The sequence below is a fragment of the Callorhinus ursinus genome, unplaced genomic scaffold (assembly GCF_003265705.2).
Source record: "Callorhinus ursinus isolate GAN/ISIS: 27379988/994484 unplaced genomic scaffold, GSC_fseal_2.0 scaffold7, whole genome shotgun sequence".
Taxonomy (NCBI): domain Eukaryota; kingdom Metazoa; phylum Chordata; class Mammalia; order Carnivora; family Otariidae; genus Callorhinus; species Callorhinus ursinus.
In genome coordinates, this window is record NW_027397069.1 from 45,396,900 (window position 1) to 45,418,445 (window position 21,546).

General features: G+C 33.9%; 1 long non-coding RNA gene across 1 annotated transcript in view; it reads left to right on the forward strand.

Moving 5' to 3' along the window:
- Window positions 1-11,500, forward strand: part of LOC112826465 (uncharacterized) — a 130,677-nt gene extending 119,177 nt beyond the window's left edge. The window contains exon 3 of the long non-coding RNA XR_003208932.2: window positions 11,363-11,500. This is a non-coding gene — a long non-coding RNA (uncharacterized lncRNA). The remainder of the gene's footprint in view (window positions 1-11,362) is intronic.
- Window positions 11,501-21,546: the final 10,046 nt, after the last annotated feature.

Below are 21,546 nucleotides of genomic sequence, written 5' to 3' on the forward strand. Positions count from 1 at the left end.
AATATAGTGATTCTACATTTCCATACATCACTGTGCTCATTGCAAGTGCACCTCCTTAATCCCCATCACCTATTTCACCCATCCCTCACCCACCTCCCCTCTGGTAACCATCAGTTTGTACTTTATAGTTAAGAGCCTTTTTCTTGGCTTGACTTTATCTCCTTTTTCCCTTTGCTCATTTGTTTTATTTCTTAAATTCCACATATGAGTGAAATCGTATGGTATTTGTCTTTCTGACTGATTTCACTTAGCATTATACTCTCTAGTTCCATCCATGTCCTAGCAAATAGCAAGATTTCATTTTTTTAAAGATTTTATTTATTTATTTGACAGAGAGAGACACAGCAAGAGAGGGAACACAAGCAGCAGGAGTGGGAAGCAGGCTTCCCACAGAGCAGGGAACCTGATGCAGGGCTCCATCCCAGGACCCTGGGATCATGACCTGAGCCAAAGGCAGATGCTTAACAACTGAGCCACCCATGCACTCAGATTTCATTCCTTTTTATGGCTGAGTCATATTCCATTGTGGGTGTGTGTGTGTGCATGACCTCTTTTTTATGCATTCATCAGTTGATGGACACTTGGGCTATTTCCATAATTTGGCTATTGTAGATAATACTTTATAAACATTGGGGAGCATGTATCCCTTTGGGTTAGTATTTATGTATTCTTTGAGTAAACACCTAGCATTGTAATTACTAGGTCATAGAGTAGTTCTTATTTTTCACTTTTTGAGGAACCTCCATACTGTTTTCCACAGTAGCTGTACCAGTTTGCATTCCTACCAACAGTGCATAAAGGTTCCCCTTTTTCCACATCCTAGCCAACACCTGTTGTTTCTTGTGTTGATTTTAGCCATTCTGACAGGTGTGAGGTGATATCTCATTATAATTTTGATTTGTATTCCCTGATGATCAGTGACGAACATCTTTTCATGTGTCATCTGGACACCTTCTTAGGAAAAATGTCTATTCATATCTTCTGCCCATTTTTTAACTGGACTATTCATTTTTGGAGTGTTGATTTTTATAAGTTTTTATATATCTTGGATATTAACCCTTTCTCAGATATGTCATTTGCAAATATCTTCTCTGATTCAGTAGGTTGCTTTTTAGGTTTGCTGATTATATCCTTTGCTGTGCAAAAGATTTTAATTTTGATGTAGTCCATATAGTTTATTTTTGTTTTTGTTTCCCTTGCCTCAGGAGACATAGCTAGAAAGAAGTTGCTATGGCCAGTGTCAAAGAAGTTACTGCTTTTGTTCTCTTTTAGGGTTTTTATGGTTTCAGGTCTCACATTTAGGTCTTCAGTCCATTTTGAATTTATTTTTATATAGTCTAAGAAGATAGTTTCATTCATTTGCATTAGCTATTGTTTTCCCAACACCATTTGTTGAAAAGAACATCTCTTTTCCATTGGATATTCTTTGCTGCTTCGTTGAAGATAAATTGACCCTATAACTGTGGTTTCATTTCTGGGATCTCAATTCTGTTCTATTGATCTATGTGTCTATTGTTGTGCCAGTACCATATTGTTTTGATTACTACAGCTTTATAATATAACTTGAAGTCCACAATGGTGTTGCCTCTAGCTTTGTTTTCCTTTTTCAAGATTGGTTTAGTTATTCAGGGTCTTTTGTGGTTCTATACAAATTTTAGGATTGTTTCATCTCTGAAAAAATGCTGTTGGTATTTTGATAGGGATTGCATTAAATATGTAGATTGCTTTGGGTAGTATAGACATTTGAACAATAGTTACTTTTGCAATCCATGAGCACAGAGCATCTTTCCATTTCTTTGTATGACTGAAAGTTTTAATGTAGACAGGACAGATTTTAATAAAATATGACCAGAAAGACACCTCTTAGGAACAGAAAGAAATGGATTTTCTAGAACATGGTTTAATCTAGTGACAGATTTAAATAAAAGTTTTATGTTTATCCATTATGCTTTGAGAGTTCTTAATTAACTGGTTATAATAGCTTTAAAGCCCTAAAGATCAGGCTTCCATCTCATCATTTCTGTCCTTCCTCTCACTATATTCCAAATCCAGAGCAAATGATTTGCACCCTCAGGACCTTTACACAGCCTATCTACAGGGCTTTCTCCTACTCATCTTTTAAGATTCCACTGTCACATTTTCAAATAGGCCTTTTCTGAACACCTATAAAGTTACTCCTCCCCTGACTCAATGACGATATCATTTTTACTGCCATAACTTATTTTACTCATTGCATTTCCAATTATAGAACATTCAGAATTGAAGAAAAGTAATTTTATTTGTTAAAGGCTCTTTTCATGTGTCCAAATTGACTGTAGTTTAGAAGGGTTGTCTACAAATGTGGAAAGAAAAGATTGGAATCGGCCTTTTTCCCCAGGGACAATATGTTTTTAGAAAGTCTTCCACATGGAAGCTGTCCTATTGAAAGGCTGCTCCCAGTGACTGTTCTTTCAAGGGCCTTATCATTACTCAGTCTCAGAACTAAGCATACCTATGCCTGAGACCAATATATTATACTTTTCCACTCTCCTCCTTCCTCCCCAGTTCCAACTCCATTCTTTTGAAATTTATAATATATGAATAGCTTCATATATTATAGCTTCAAACAAAAAATTTAAAACTCTTGTTACTTTTAGCCAGGGTTAAACCGTGACCATGTTATTGGTATATTTGGAGATGAAAAATTCTGTCCTACTATGAGATTGGGCCTCACTATCTGAAAAGATCTACTTTACTATCCCCTTTCCAAGTACTGCCAATAAAAATTAAGAACGTTAGCTGAAAAAAAAAATTGCATACCTACGTATGGTACAGTTTTCTGTTAGATCTATGTGAATGACCTAGGAATTCCTTCTGCTCCTTAAACCATCTGCTTTTAGAAATGTGCTGTTTTTCTTCTGACTTGAAGAACAAATGTGACTTTTAAAACACCTCCACTGTACCATTTTATTAAATAGGATGGGTGGTGAATGCGACAGTAAGTCTCTTTAAAGATTCACTCCTGCACTGCAAGCTCCTGCAAACATTGTAAATGTGAGTTAACATTCTGGAGACCAAACTGTCTTTCACAGATAGTAGATATGCAGAGTTAAACAGCATGAATCTGCTAGAGGCATAGCCATATTCCTTCAAGCAAGAGAAAGACAGAATCATTATTCTGCTGGCAAAGTGAATACCTAGAAAAGAAGCCTGGTGTGCCTATCCAATCCCTGGTAAATATGTTCACTGTAAACTGATCATTTAACACATCTCTATCTAAAGACCAATCATTCTCATAAAAACTAAAGAACCATGCTTAGTCTGAGTTCTATTTAGCTAGAAAATTATTTTAAACCTTAATTCTACATTTGTTATTAGAGGTTCAGAACCAAACGCAGAAATAGACAATACTATGAAAATGTGTAGCTGTTGCAACATTTATAGTATCCAGTAGAACAGTTAAGATAAGTATGAAGGGCAAATAGGTAATTATTGGGAATAATATTTCATATAAATTCCAAGGCAGGTCCTGCTCCTTGAGGCTTTTAACAATGTTTTACTTGGTGATACTTAGGGTTGAATATGAACAGAAATATAATAATCATGATGGTTTATATTTCAGGATGTGATTTAAAGGCCATTATCAGAATTATCTTTTCCATACTCAGAACCACCATGGAGAATACTATTATCCTATTGATAGATGCAGAAACATAAGCTCAGAATGGTTCAGTGCCGTACCCAAAGTACCATAGCTGATGATGACAGTAATGAGCTCCAGTTTTCTTTGTCTAAGATCAGAAATACTACCACTATAGATGATGGTGTGTATAATGCCTATATATTTTTTCCAATTGTGTGTTGAACACAAACATGAATAAATTAGATATGAAGGTGAGATGAATAGGGTATTAACTATCACTAAGGAAAAAAATGCTTTTTTGTAGCTCTGGGAGATAACACACAGTACAGTAGAAACTTATCATTTGTTTGTCCCTCCAAATATTTATTCAGTGCCTACTATGTACCAAGCATAACTAGTGGCTACTGAGACAAAAAAGAGTTTCTGTGTTCTGGGGCTCATAATCTAATGGAGGGAAAAGCATAAAAAAATAGAAATCAATGTGACAAGTATGAAAGTGCTAAGTAAGAAGACGTGGTTTGTACTTAACCTGCTTGGGAAGGTCAAGAAAAATTCCTTTGAAGGATGAGATAAAAGTCAGGTAGAGGATGTTACATTACGATGTTAATGTGCAGAATGTTAAGGGAAAGCGCCTGGCAGGAGGCATGTCACTTGGAGAACATGGACACATTCAAAACCATAAAGGGCTAAGATCTTTTAGAAGTATCTTGCCCAGATCGTCCCAAGCAATACACAAGTAGAGATTTTGCTAGTGCATTTATTTAAAATGCATTTGGTACTTAATTAAGTAATCTACAAATGATTTGTTTTTAACAACTTACCAAAGCAAGAATAGTAATGGTAAAGTTCTGCAATCCTTAACTATAATTGGAAATCCTCAAAGACCAACTTAAATTATTAATGCTTAATTATGGATACTATAGAGAGTATTATGGAAAAGGAAAGTATATTCAGATTAGTGAAATATTCATAAACTTACAACTAACAAGTAATTTTTCCATGCACTCTCCATTGAGATGCCATTACCCAACTCTAACATCATCCAAGTCTTAACGAATCATTTCTATCCATGGCAATGGCATGCTTGCAGTTATCTGGACCTTCTGAAGAAGGCTAATGTGCTTTTTTGAAAGAGGACTGGTGGCAATCTCTGAGAATTTTCCCCATTTTTTTCTTTTTCCCATCATAGCCCATTCTCTACTACTCCTTTGTACACACACCCTATACTTCATTCTTTTTCTTCTTCTTTTCATTCATTCTGTCAACTACAGAAGTCTGTGCTTGCCAACGAATACAAAACCACGTGAGAATTCCAGGGAAGATAGTGGAGTAGGAGGATCCTAAACTCACTTTGGTCTAGGATAAACCTAGATAAGCCCTACATCAGTGTAAATAAATAAGAAAACGTATCAAAGACTGGTAGAACAGAGTCTTCACAGCTAAACAGCTGTGAAGAGGCCACATAGAAAAGGGTAGGAAGGGTGGAAATGTGGTCAGGAACAAAGTTGATCCACAAGATTGTGCATGGGAGGGAGGGACACCATGGACAGAGTAGGGAGAGGAGCAGCCCCCAATTACCAGCATGAAATTGAACCAGTAGTCAAAAAATGCTCATCAAACAAAAGTGTAGGATGAGATGGCTTCACAGGCAATTTCTATAAAACATTTAAAGAAGAGTTAATATCTACACCTCTCAAACTTTACCAAAAACTGAATAGGAAGGAGAGCTTCCAAATTGATTCTATGAAAGCAGCGTTATCCTGATGCCCAAACTGGATAAGGACACTACAGAACAAACTACAGGCCAATATCTCTGATGGACATAGACGCAAAAATCCTCAACAAAATATTAGCAAACTGAATCCAACAATACATGCAAAAAAAATCATTCACCAGGATCAAGTAGGATTTATTCCTGGGATGCTTCAATATTCTTGAATCAATCCATATGATATATCACATCAACAAGAGAAAGGATAAAACCATATCATTTTAAAAGAGGCAGAAATATATATCAAAATAAACATTTTCTGCACAGTGAAGGAAACAAACAACAAAACTAAAAGGTGACCTACTGAATGGGAGAAGATATTTGCAAATAACATATCTGATAAAGGGCTGGTATCCAAAATATATAAAGAACTTACATAACTCAACACCTAAATAAATAAATAAATACAAATAATCCAAAAAACTGGGCAGAAGACATGAAGATACTTACCTAAAGAAGACATATAGATGGCCAACATACACAGGAAAACATGCTGAATATCACTCATCATGATTGATATGCCAATCAAAAGCACAATGTGCTATTACCTCACACCTGTCAAAATGGCTAAAATCAAAAGCCCAAGAAACAAAAGATGTTGGTGAGGGTGTGGAGAAAATGGAACCCTCATGCACTGTTGGGAGAAATGCAAAATGGTGTAGCTACTGTGGAAAACAGTATAGAGATTCCTCAAAAAATTAAAAATAGAACTGCTCTGTGATCCAGCATTCACACAACGGGGTATTTAACCAAAGGATATGAAAACTCTAATTCAAAAGGATATATGCACCCTTATGTTTATTACAGCTTTATTTACAATAGCCAAATTATGGAAAGAGCCCAAATGTCCATCAGGGAACAAATGGATAAAGAAGAGGTGGTATGCACACACACACACACACACACACACACACACACACACACACACTGGAATATTACTCAGCCATTAAAAAGACTGAAATCTTGCCATTTACAACAAAATGGATGGATCTATATGGTATAATGCAAAGTGAAATAAGTCAAAGACAAATACCATATGATTTCATTCATATGTGGAATTTGAGAACCAAAACAAAGGAATAAAGAGGCAAGAAAACTATGGAGAACAAGCCTGTAGTTATGAGAGGGGAGGTATGTGGGGTATGGAGGAAATAGATGAAGGGGATTAAGAGTATACTTATTGTATTAATTCTTTCAAAGAACCAGCTTCTAGTTTCATTGATCTGTTCTACTGTTCTTCTGGTTTCTATTTCATTGATTTCTGCTCTAACCTTTATAAACCTCTGGCCAGACTTATCCAAAAGAAAAAAGGACCCAAATTAATAAAATCATAAATGAGAGAGATCATGACCAACACCAAGGAAATACAATTTTAATAACATATTATGAGCAAGTATATGCTAAATTAGACAATCTGGAAGAAATGGATGCATTCCCAGAAATTTATTAACTACCAGGACTGAAACAGGAAGAGATATAAAATCTGAACACACCAAGCAAGGAAATTGAAGAGATATAAAATCTAAATAACCAGCAAGGAAATTGTAGCACTAATAAAAAACCTCCCAGAAAACAAGAGTCCAGGGCCAGATGGCTTCCCAGGGGAATCCTAGCAAACATTTAAAGAAGAAATCATACCTATTCTACTGAAGCTGTTCCAAAAAATAGAAATGGAAAGAAAATTTCCAAACTCATTCTATGAGGCCAGCATTACCTTGATCCCAAAGCCAGAAAAAGACCCCATCAAAAAGAATTACAGACCAATATCCCTGATTAACATGGATGCCAAAATACTCACGAAGATACTAGCCAATAGGATCCAACAGTACCTTAAAAGGATTATTCACCACAACCAGGTGGAATTTTTTCCTGGGATGCAAAGGTAGTTCAACATTCACAAATCAATCAACATGATAGAGCACATTAATAAAAGACAAGAATCTCTTGTCTTGATTGATCCTCTCAATTAATGCAGAAAAAGCACTTGACAAAATAGAGCATCATTTCTTGATTAAAACTCTTCAAAGTATAGGGGATACAGGGAACATACCTCAAAATCATAAGAGCCATCTATGAAAAGCCCACAGCGAATATCATTCTCAATGGGAAAAACTGAGAGTTTTCCCCTTAAGGTCAAGAACACGACAGGGATGCCCACTCTCACCAGTTGTTCAACACAGTACTAGAAGTTCTAGCCTCAAGACAATAACAACAACAACAACAAAAATAAAAGGTATTCAAATTGGCAAAGAAGACAAACTTTCACTCTTCACAGATGACATGATACTTTATGTGGAAAACCCAAAAGACTCCACTGCAAAATTGCTAGAACTCATACAGGAATTCAGCAACATGGCAGGATACAAAATCAATGCACAGAAATCAGTTGCATTCCTATACACTAACAACATGACTGAAGAAAGAGAAATTAAGGCATCCATCCCATTTACAATTGCACCAAAAACCATAAGATACCTAGGAATAACTATAACCAAAGAGGTAAAGGATCTGTACTCTAGAAACTACAGAACACTTATGAAAGAAATTGAGGAAGACACAAAGAGATTGAAAATATTCCATGCTTACAGATTGGAAGAATAAACATTGTTTTTTTTTTTTAAAGATTTTATTTTTATTTATTTGAGAGAGAGAGAATGAGAGATAGAGAGCACGAGAGGGGAGAGGGTCAGAGGGAGAAGCAGACTCTCTTCCGAGCAGGGAGCCCGATGCGGGACTCGATCCCGGGACTCCAGGATCATGACCTGAGCCGAAGGCAGTCGCTTAACCAACTGAGCCACCCAGGCGCCCAAGAATAAACATTGTTAAAATGTCTATGCTACTTACAGCAATCTACACATTTAATACAATGCCTATCAAAATACCATTGACATTTTTCACAGAGCTGGAACAAACAATCCTAAAATTTGTATGGAACCAGAAAAGTCCCCGAATTGCCAGGGGAATGTTGAAAAAGCAAAGCAAAGTTGGGGGCATCACAATGCCTGACTTAAAGCTATATTACAAAACTGTGAATATTGACACAGCATGGTACTGACACAAAAACAGACACATAGGTCAATGGAATAGGATAGGGAACCCAGAAATGGACCCTCAACTCTATGGTCAACTAATCTTTGACAAAGCAGGAAAGAATATCCAATGGAAAAAAGACAGTCTCTTTAATAAATGGTGCTGGAAAAATTGGACAGCCACATGCAGAAGAATGAAACTGGACCATTCTCTTACACCATACACAAAGATAAACTCAAAATGGATGAAAGACCTAAGTGTGAGACAGGAATCCACCAAAATCCTAGAGGAACACAGGTAGTAACCTCTTTGACCTCGGCCACAGCAACTTCTTGCAAGACACATTTCCAAAGGCAAGGGAAACAAAAGCAAATATGAACTATTGGAACTTCATCAAGATAAAAAGCTTTGCATGGCAAAGGATACCATCAACAAAACTGAAAGGCATCCGATGGAATGGGAGAAGATATTTGCAAATGACATTACAGATAAAGGGCTGGTATCCAGATCTCTAAAGAACTTACCAAACTCAACACCCAAAAAACAAATAATCCAGTCAAGAAATGGGCAGAAGATATGAACAGACACTTCTCCAAAGAAGACATACTAATGGCCAACAGACATGAAAAAATGCTCCACATAATGTGCCATCAGGGAAATACAAATCAAAACCACAATGACATACCACCTTACACCAGTCAGAATGGCTAAAACAAGACAGAGAACAACAAATGTTGGCAAGGATGTGGAGAAAGGGAACCCTCTTATACTGTTGGTGAGAATGCAAGCTGGTGCAGCCACTCTGGAAAACAGCATGGAGTTTCCTTGAGACGTTAAAAATAGAGCTACCTTACGAACCAGCAATTGCACTACTGGATATTTATCCCAAAGATACAGATGTAGTGAAAAGAAGGGGCATGCACCCCAATGTTTGCAGCAGCAACATCCACAATAGCCAAACTGTGGAAGAAGCTGAGATGTCCTTCAACAGATGAATAAAGAAGATGTGGTTAATATATACAATAGAATATTACTCAGCCATCAGAAAGGATGAATACTTACCATTTGCATCGACATGGATAGAACTGGAGGATATTATGCTAAGTGAAATAAGTCAGAGAAAGACAATTGTCATATGGTTTCACTCATATGTGGAATATAAGGAATACCGCAAAGAACTATAGGGGAAGAGAGGGAAAACTGAATGGGAAGAAATTAGAGAGGGAGATAAACCATGAGAGACTCTTGACTCCAGAAAACAAACTGAGGGTTGTGGAAGAGAGGGGGGTGGGAGATGGGGTAGCCGGGTGATGGGCATTAAGGAGGACACGTGATCTGATGAGCACTAGGTGTTATACGCAAACAGTGAATCATGGAACACCACATCAAAAACTAATCATGTAATATATGGTGATTAACATAATAAAAAAACAAATCATATACTATATGTTGGCTAACTGAATTTAAATTTAAAAAACTAAAAAGATACTGCTTAAAAAAAGATACAATCTTATTGTAATGAGCATTGAGTAATGTATGATTGTAGAATCACTATATTGTATACATGAAATTAATATGACCCTGTATATTAATTTTAGAAGAATTTTAAAAAATAAACAAAGAACCTAAGACTTAATGCAGTCAATTTGTGATTGTCCTTTGAGTGTTTAGAGATTCAGGGAGTAAGTCTTTTTCTAGGAATCAAGCTCAAAACCAAAGGATATAGTCTCATATTGAAAGAGCTGGGCTAGGAAAGATAAGAGTTAAATTTGACATGGGTAGCAGAGTTTGATTCCAGATACGTGAATTCATGCACTGTCAATAAGAAGATGTAGGGTATATTCTAATTATTTTGCTGAAATACTGTAAAATGAGTATAAGCTACCTTCTGTCCAGAATTTAAGATCAGTGTATCTTCTAATATTCTGTTGTAAACACCCCACTTTCCAACTCCTATACAAATTATTTTCTGAGGTAGGAATTGAGCAATTATAACCAATGGGCCAAATCTAGCCCACTGTCTCCTTTTACAAATAAAGTTTTATCAGCATAAATTCACACCCATTACTTTGCTCATTGTCTATGGCAATTTTTTGAGTTGAGTAGTTGTACTAGAGAATTTTTGGCCCATGAATTATATTTATTCTTTGGCCTTTCATTCAAAAAGTGGGTGTGCTCTGAAAAACTCATAATTATGACATCATTTCATATTTACTTTTCATATGGTTAATACTTCTCCAGTGAAACTGTTGGTCTTTTATAAACAGGTGTCATGTATTATATGACTGGGTATTCCTGAACAATACCAAATAAAGTAGGCTCTAAACAATAAATATGCAAGTTCAAGGAGTTTAGAAGTTACATATTTCTTATTCACTATTGTACACTCCATCCCTTGTACTGTGTCATGTACTTGGTAGATGTGCAACAAAAATGAAAGTCAATGAATGGATAGTGGTTGTTGATTACAAGCTTGGAAGATGTCTGAAATATCTTGATTTTAAGGACAATACCCAAAAAACACAAACTGCATCAAATCTAGTCCTACATGTAAACTGTACTTTAATATATGACACAATCACCTAATCAGCTTCAAACTAGGAGTCAAGGAATGGGCCATTCAACCAGTAAGTCATGATCTATTGTATTTGATGATAACTGGATGCACATAAATGGGCATTCAGATATAGTATATTTCCTCTAAACAGTAAAAATTCTTCAGTATATTTTTCTCCCAACATAATGCTTATTCTTTCAGACAACTTTAAGCCTTAGCACCAACTTAAGACTAATTTAATCTCCAAAAATACACAAAGCCCTCCAGGAGAGGACTTAGTTGTTAGAAAAGTATTGCAGACTTTTTTACTTCTTAATTGTTCTTTCAGTTTTTATTACCTCGCTTTAACTCATGCCATTCTTTTTCTCATGCTGATTTACAGGATTTGAAAAGAAAGCTAAAAGAACATATTCTGAAGGCTGGAAATGTGGAACCTGCTGATTTTATAGAAGAAAAATAAAAACATTTAGATATCTGTCTGTTTACATGTTTAAGGGAGTGCATGTCAAAATAAAAGTCAATCCGGCACTCAGAACTATGTCTCTGTTTCTTTGGATTCCCAATATTACTTAGAAAAAAAAAAATACTTCTTTTCTGGAAGTTATAGGCCAAGATGGATTCTCTGATGTTATTGTGTGGTATTGGTCTACAACTAGACAGCACCATGATGGTGCAATGTGGTGTTAGCAGCCCTTTAGCAAAAGTTCTAATATCTGTACTCCTCCTTCCCTGCCCACATGCATTGGCCCACTTCAGCTTATCACCTAGCAGCTGTTAGAGCATCCTGCTGCCATCCATCCTCCACATGTATCAGCCCAGTGGAGCTACATTAAAGTGAGCAGAACTTCACTGCAGAAAGATTGGCTGCTTGCCAGAATGTTGTTATTAGTGATCTTTCCTCACTGCTCATGTTTCATAGGCTCTTGGGTGACACTGAACCAAGTTTTCAAGAAACTCAATGGAGAGCTGTGTGGCAAGCCACGTTTCACTGCTTCCACTCTTTAGACCTCAAGCTTGACTGGTGACAAGAATGTGCCCTGCACAAAGCAATGTATAGAGATATACTGGTATTTCAAATTCTTCACACTAAAATGACTTGGCAAGAGTAATAATGATGAATGCACCTGCTTAGCAGAAGAAAAAGATCTCATCACAATCCTGGATGACATTATGTTAAGCCACTATCACATTGAGATTTACTGTCTAAGAAAAACCAGAACTATTAGGACCACCCTCTCCATGTCAAACAAACTATTTTTCCAATCCTTTATTTTAATTTCCAAGAAATCTGCATCTCAGTAGAGCTTAACCTTATATGAGTTTAAACTTTTCAACAAAATTAGAAAAAAAGCTTGGCTGAATACAAAATTAAACAGAAATATATTCTGAATTCACTTCCCATTTTTCATACAAATGAAAATGAGGATCAAATAAGCAGAAATAGAAGCTTTGAAGTATGTTATTTCCCTAAATTTTGAACCTGTAGGGAATAAAGATGCATAAATGGAGACTATAATCTCGTCTTGTAATCTAGTTTGCCATGTAGTCACCTTAAAGTTTGAGTTGTGACAGCATTTGAATGTTAAATATGAAAAATATGTTGGCATTATCTACTCTAACTTTCATATATTTTAAATGAGAAAAAAGGGTAAGCAATGTATTGAATGTCAAAGTTAGTAGCTGACTTGGTCTATAACTCTTTCATTTTATCTTATCAATGAGGGGACACGTTCTTTTGTTTGAGACAAAAAAAACCTTCCATCATCCAACTCTCCGCCTCAAAAGAGAAAACCTTTTTGTTTTTCACCACAATGCCACATTCACTCTGCCCTAAGGAGCTTTACTTTACATAAACTAGAGGAGAGAGCCTGTGAATTTTACTTTTCTGCAATTAGATAACTCAGCAAATCCTATATAAGACTTGACTGAGCCCCAGAAGAATCCACCTGCCTTCATGCTGTCCTTTAAGAGTAACATACAAGTGCTGTGAAAGGCACATGGTGTAAGAAAATAAAAAGTTTATATATATTTACACACTTATAAAACCTGCATCGCATGTATGTATATAATGCTATGTAGATATAGGTATAGCAATATAGATACAGAGCAAAAACCAGTATCATTTTTCATGGAGAATTAGAAGTTTCGCCAATAAAGGCAAGAACGCTTAAAGGACTCTGATATCAAAAATATATTATATTTTTGGGAGGAGTTATTTGACACATTTAGACTAGAGAAGAAAATCAAAGTTACAGATATTTGAAGTGATGGAACTTTACCTTAAAATTACATGTAAGTAAACTGAAAAATTATGGAATATAAAATAGGCATGCACACACATGCATATATAGGTACATATATATTCAACCATCTAGAAAACAATGAAAGAAAATAGGCCATTTACGATAGTAAAAGAGTAAGATGAACTTTCTTTGGAAAATCTTAACAGGAAAAGAAGATATAAATTAAAATGACATGGGAGACTTAAAAGAGTAGTTGAATAGAAAGGCATTCATTTTCCTTGAATCTGTATTATAAAGATACAAGTTTTCCATAAATGAATAATAAATTTAATGCATTAAAAAAGTATGCCAAAATTATTTTTATTTGTAACCAAGCAAACTAATTATAGGGTTTATTTGTAGTAAAAATCTTTCAAGAATTGCCAGGAAGATTCTTTAAAAGAAGAATACTTTGTAGGAACTAGCCCTGTAGGATATTTCAATATGTATACAGTTTTAGAGACCAGAGCAACTGAGTACTTACGCACAAAAAAATCAAAGAGATTAATAGAAACTCAGGAACAAATGCCCAAACACAAAGTTACTTTATAATAAAGGTAATCTTTAATTCCTGAAGAAATAATTCATTCTTATATGAATAGAAATGGAAAAATTTCTGAACCCCCTGAAAAAACACACAATAAATTTGAATTTATTTAAATCTAGATCACTCCTTAGTACAAAATAAACATGAGGTGGATAAAATAATTAAATGAAAAAAAATTAAATGGTAAAAATACCATAATAAAATTGGAAGTTTTTTTTCATAATTGTAGTGGATGAATCTTTTCAAATATAATGCAAAACTAAGAAGTCTTAAAGTACAGATAACTGACTAAACAAATTTTTTTAAATTCTTGCATGAAAGGTGTTATCCAAATTAAAAATCAGTGACACACTAAATACAGATTTTGAGCCATTTGACAGATAAAATATAACTCTTAATTTATTAGGAGCCATTAGAAATCAATGAAAATCTGTGAAAATTCCTATAGAAAAATGGGCAAAGGACAGTGAAAGAAGGTTTATACAAAAATAAATGCAAAAGACTTAAGCATATGAAAGATGCTGTATAAAAATTCTATATAGTAAAATTGATTCAAAACTGAAAATGAGACATGATTTTTCAGCTATCACAATTGCAAAGTATGAAAGGTTGATTATAAACTGTGTTGATGATGGAATGGGGGTACATGGGCTCACATAATGAAAACCTGTTTGCAGGGAAATTTAAGTAGGCAAATAAAAGTCACATATAATATCTGATACTCATTTCATTTTTAGAATTGTATCCTGCAGGTGTTTTCACACCTTAGCATAAGACAGTTGCGTAAGGATATTTATCTCAATATTGTTTATGGTAGTAAAATATTGAAAACAACATAAATGGGTCAAGAGATTATTAAATAAGTTACATATAAACATATAATGGATTTATATTATGGCCATTAAATAATTAAAAATATCTATAAAAACTGATTTCAGTGACAACCAAGATACATAATTCAGGAAAAATGCAAGTTGTAAGAGTGTATATATTATGATACCATTTAGATATTCAGAGATACATCTGAAATGATACACAAGTCATTGTTGACTGGATATTTCTGCAAAAGACTGGACATACAGAGAGCATTAAAGGGAAACACATTCCCTGTTAACAATTTTCATTATATGAATCTATCACTATGTACATATATAACGCCTACTAATAAAAATAGTACAGACAAATGTAGGATCTCAGTGACTGAAAAGGCATTGTAAGGAAATTGTTGTGCTATTTAATCCCCCGGACCTCACTAAGTGGTTTTTAAGCCTTGAAGTATGAATGCTATCTGTATGTGAATGAGTTTTATGAAAGAACTACGTATACCGACATTTCCCTGGAAGTATAGTATGAAACAGCTTGCTTTAAGAGGATAGGAAAAAAGAGCAACCTAATGAACATAAACTGTTATTTTTTTTAAAAATGCCATGGATGGCTTACCACATTTTCCCACCTGTACTCAGTATATACTTTGAGTATTAGAGGGGAAAATTCTTTTCATTCATTCAGGAGGAAGAATGACCCTCCACATTCTAGCCCTGGAGAACTAAATAGCACCTTTGGAATCAACACACTGGAAAATGTAGGTACATGATTTATTGGGCTAAAACTTGATAAAAGTGGATTAGCTAAAAATGATATTCCAATGTGTTTTGGCTGACCACATTTCATGTATGATAAATGATGTCAATAAGAAGTCAAGCCATTTTTCAAAGTACAACCTAATAGACTTCAAATAATTACATTTTATTTCTGCATAGGACTTTACAAGTTTAAAATACTTTCACATATTACTTTAATTTTCTCCAAACAACTTAACCATAGAAAGGAAGCCAGAGCAAGTATTTCTTGCCCCAATTTATAAATGGAAATGTGATCCTCATAAAGGTTGTTGATTTTTAAAGTTTATTTGATTGATAAATGGCAGATCTTAAATGAGTTCCCAGGTTTTTAAAATCTTAGTTCAGTTTTTAGAAACACATTACTTCTTAGAAAATACAGAAAAAACCCTATGGCAGTCTAATACAAGGCCAATTCATAAGGCCATAAAGTTTCACTTAGAGTGCATAGGCAATTAGTTGCTACTAGTCCTTGCTAATACACAGAAGGGCAATTTAAAAAATCTATACATGTAATGCTATTAAAAATGCCAAAGATGCAAGTATTTTGCATTAACATAACAATAAAAGAGATTAGTCTCCCACATTTTCATATGTTCACTCTCTCTAGGATTGGAAGAATGTATAATGTTAGCTTCTATCCCTTTTAGTGTTTGATTTTATATGAAACATATCTCCAAGACTCTTAATGAATAATGTAATCTTCATTTGTAATAATCTTTTAGAAACTATATCAAGTGTATTAAATTACCTAGGCATTTTTAGCAGATAGTATCCAAACTGAATTGATAAATATAAGCCACTGCCTCCTACTGAAGTATTTAGAAATGTTTGGCTAGTCATTAAGTATAAGGTCTTTTGAAAATACCCTGAAAATACCTCCAGTATTTTGTTGTAAAGAGACATCTGACCAAAGGAAGGAATGGGGTCTTAAATCTAGTCTGTGTCTAGGTGCCCTGTGTCTAGGTGCCAAGTCATGGTCCCTTTGTGACTGGGTGTGAGTTTGTCAACCTAGAGAAAGGAGTTTCTTCTTTTTTAAAATTTATCAGTAAAAAGAGGGTCCTTCTCTTTTTGTTTGTTTTTGGGTTTTGCAATTTATACAAAAGCAGTTGTTATTTTGGTTGATATATCAGTAAAATTGAGAGCCAATGAAAATACCTAGAGATAGTTATTTTTTTTATAAATCAGAGTAAGACTTATGCAGAGGCAAAACAGTTTTATAATAAAAAAGCAAATATCACTCTAAACTATGTAACAACTGAACACATTTTCAGGCAGATATGTGGTTAAAAATTAAAGTTGAACTAGAACAGTCTATTGTCCTAGAAGCATAGACCTATGTAAATTTAGCTTTGTAAGCCTTAACTCAAATCTTACCTTAATTGTGCAAACTAGCCTAATCAGACCTTGTTAAGTAGGATCATTATGTAAAAGCATCCAATAACATATAAACAAACACTAAAAATCAGAACAATATGCTTACTCTATTATTTACCTTGTAGGGAAAAATACAGCAATATAATGGACTGATGGCAAATATAATGGACTGTATCAAAACCTATATTATTTGAAGACCAAGCAATAATAAAGAATAGGAAACAGAAGAACATAGAGAATACATCTGAGGAAGAAAGGCACGGCATGATGGAAAGGGGATGTTGCTAAGAGTCTAGAGAAAATGCTGTTTCTGGTACTAACAGTGGTCTCCCTGTGAAGTCTCAGCTTCGCAAAGATTGAGCGCATTAGTTGTACAAGGAAGGGGCTAGATTAGACAACTTGGAAGGAATTCTCAAACCTGGAGATCTAGGATTTGAAGAAAATGGCAATTATGATAATAAGGTGGTATCACTGGCTGCCTTAGGAGGTTAAGAGTGCAGAAATAAGCAGCCATTCTCACAGAGAAGGCAGAAAATTGGTCTTCCCCTTGAGAGAAGATTGAAGAAGATTCTTCACTGTATACCAAAGCCCTTGGGGACATGGAAGTACTGAAAACAGAACATAGGTTTGAAAGTCAGAGAGAATTATCTGAATTTGGTTCTTCCACTCACCACTGTTTAGTATACATCAAGTTATTGACCATTTCAGAGCCCCAATTTTCTCATAGATCATAGGAGTATAATATCTCATCTTGCAGAATTGTTGGACTTGGATAGACAAGGTGGCCAACACAGACTTTTCATTCTGCTCAAATAGAAAGCAAGCTTTTTGAGAGGAGAGACTAACATAAAGACATACACATCTCTAATACATTGACAAGTAATTGGCATACTGTAGTTACTTTATAAGTATTATGTTCATTGAATAATCAATTATGAAATTAGCAACAAGTGATCCAAGGATAAACTGTCAATCAGGAATTGTTTTCTAAGGACAACTGATGCAATCACAATCTCTTTTAGGTGGTATACAACATCACCAACATCAGCTTCTGCACAATGCTTACAGCAGTGGCTAAACTTTGAGGATTATAGTTACCACCTTGACAGTAAAGTGAGGTTTAAAGTATGTTTAGGTTTCTGTTTCAGAGCCAAGGGAAAAGTCTCATTTTAGAAATGTGTCCTTTTTAAAGCACAAACTCTAGTGATTAAAATACTGACTCTTTGCTATTTAGAAAATTTCACTATCTGACTTCTTTTTTAAAGAAGGTTTCAAATACAGAGGCTTATAATTCTATAATATAGAGTACTGAGCACAATCTCATTGACAAAAAACACCCCCCCAAAAGTGGAACATAGACAAAGCATTCATAAATTTGCTGATTATATCTTTATGCTTATACAGCCATTAAGTAAAATACATAGTAACTACTGTACACTTATAGATTGATCTATTCATACAAAAATAGTCAAATATACCAAGCTCCAACTCTTTACAAATATTTTGGTTTATTAAATATAAAATGAACTTGCAGATTAACTGAGTGATATATATAATACTATTAGAAATTACTCATGAGACCTACACATTTTTAAAAGATTAGTGGGGAAGTTTGGAAGGCTTATTTGTATGTATGGTCAATGAATGTGAGTTTGTGTATCAGTTCCACTTATTTCAAAACAAACATAATTTGAACACACTAAAATTTTATTTTTTTGGAAATGGACACCTTAATGATCTAATTGCCCAAATCACTCATCCAACTCTTTTAGAAATGGGGGATTTTGGGCAGACCTTGGTTAAACAAACAATAACTTTAGTATATTCCACAATTTTTAAGGATTTTTTTTCTTTATGCTATTCACATTGAAATTTAGTCATTTCCTTTCAGACTTTTATAAATGTTAAATTTCATACTATTTCTCATGTCCTGTAATTCTATTTCCCCAGAAAAGAATAATAATGTTTTATTTGATTTTGAAATTGATATGATCCCTAGGATTGAGAGGTTATAAATTCCACGAAGAGTTGGCCTAAGAAATTTCTTATGAAATCCTCAAAAATTTGCATGTGAATTAGTTGTTCACAATCAAATCTCATTTGCCTCATTCCTTACAGTGGAGGAGGAAAAAATAGAACAAACAGCAAAAAGAGGTAAATATATAATTATATCTGTAGATGCAACAATTCTTCCCAGTAATTGATAAAAAAAATTAAAAATTAGTAAAGGTATAACACCATCCTACAACTTCCCAAATTGACATTTATAAAACCCTGCACCCAACAAGTGTAGAATAAGCATTATTTCCCTGTGTACATGGAACATTACTCAAAACAGAATGTATATTTATTCATTAAACAATTCTAAACAAGTTTAAAAGAATTCAAATAATACAAAATTTGTTCTGAGACAATAACAGAATTAAATTAGAAATCAGTAGTAGTAAGTAAGTAGTAAGACATCTAAAAAAATCCCCCCAAATTTGGGAATTAAACAACACAATTCTAAACTCATAAATAAATAAAAAAACAATGGATTTAAAAAAATATTTAAATTTTAATGAAAACACAACATAAAATTTTGAAATGTATTTAAAACCGTTCTTAGAGGGAATTTTATAGCTTTAAAAGCCTATATAAAATACTATGAAATCAGTGACCTAAGATTCCTCTTTAAGAAATTAGAAAAAGAGAGGAAATTAAAATTTAGAAATTAGGAATAATAAAAATGCATGGAAATTAATGACATAGACAATAGATTAAGTAAAGAATAAGTTCTGTTGTCAAAAGTTAATTCTTTGAATAAAGTGAATTATTCACAGAAACTTCTATCAAGATGTAAAAAAAAAAGTGAGAAAGCAAAAACTACTAGTATCAATGATGAAATAGAAGACATTAGTATAAATTCCAGAGACATAAAATAATTAGGGAATATTAAGGAAAACTTTATGTCAATAAATGAGACAAATAAAATGGAGAAAGTTCTTGAAAAATATAATTTGCCAAAACTGGTATAAGTAGAAATAAATACCTAAGTATTATATCTGTTAATGAAATTGAATTCATATTGAAATACCTTTCCACAAAAAGTCAAGGACAAGATGTCTAAGTGAATTTTATCAATCATTTTTAGAAGAAATATCACAAGTCATGAAGAAAGTTTTTCTAAACATAGAGAGGAAAGAATAATTTCTAGTTCAATTGATGATCCCAGAATAACTCTGACATTAAAGACATTTTAAAAAAAGAGAAAAATCAGAGAAAAATAACCTTCATGAACATAGATGCAAAAAGGTAATATGTCATAACCAAGTAGGATTAATCTGGGAATGTAAGGTTGGTTTGACATTTTAAAATCAATCTTTGGGCAAAATGGGTGAAAGAGAGTTGAAATACATCCTTCCAGTTAAGGAATGAATGTCATGGAATAAAAGATACAGCATGGGGAACATACTCAATGCTATTGTAATAGTTTTGCATGTGACAGATGGTAGCTACACTTGTGTTGAACATAGCATAACATATAGAGATGTTGAATCACTATGTTTTACACCCAAAATGAATGTAACATTGTTTGCCAACTGTACTCAAAAAATAAATAAAATAATAAAACCAATAACTGTAATATAGCACACTAAAGTATAACAAAGATAACTAAAATATAGAGAAAAAAATGGAAAAATATCAACACCCACTCATAAAATTTTTTTTAAATTTCTCAGTATTCAGAATTAAGGGAACTTTCTCACTCTGAAAAAAGGACATCTATTAAAAACCCACAGCTAACATCATCATTAATAGAAAACATTGAGCATTCACCTCTTAAATAAAAAAAAAAGTATCTGCTGGGTGCTCACCTCTTCTATTTATCACTGTACTGAAAATCATTACAAATGCCATAAGGCAATATAATTTTTAAAATAATAAAGATTGAAGAAAATAAACCCGCAGTTATATAATTAAAATCATTTGGAATATGCAAAATAACTATTAGAATAATAAATAATATTGGGAAAATTACAGGATACAAGATTAGTATAAAATTAATTTCAGTATACAATCAACAATTTTAACCATCTGAGCCACCCAGGCACCCTACAATCAACAATTTTAAAATATAAATAATAGCACTTACCATAGCACAGAGTACATAAAGTAACTAAATCTAATGAAAATGTGAAGTATCTCTGCTAAGAACTATAAAACATTTCTAAGAGAAAGAAAGTATGAACAAAAAAAAGATATGCCATATTCAAGGACTGTAAGACTTGACACATAATATTTATTCTCCCTAAATTGTGTGCATATTCAATGCAATCACAACCAAATTCCCAGTAGACTTTAAAAAAGAAAATTTGTAAGTTCATTCTAATATTGATATGGAGATACAAAGGATCTAAAGGAATTTGTCTTGACATTTAAAAACACAAAGAGAAGTTCTGGGGAAGATGGGAGAGTATGAAGCTCCTGGGCTCACCTCAGTATATGGATACAATTAGATAGCACCCACATCAGTGTAAATAAACCAGAAAACAAACTGATTACTGGCAGAACAGACTGTCCGTAGCTAAATGTAAAGAAGAGGCCACAGTGAAAATGGTAAGACAGAAAGGTGGACACACAGTTGGGAACAAAGCTGACTCAAGAGATGGTCAATGGGAGGGAGGGCCACTGCAAGCATGGAGAAAGGAGACAAATAAACTCCACAATGGGCACCCCAGGCACTATGGACCCTCACTGA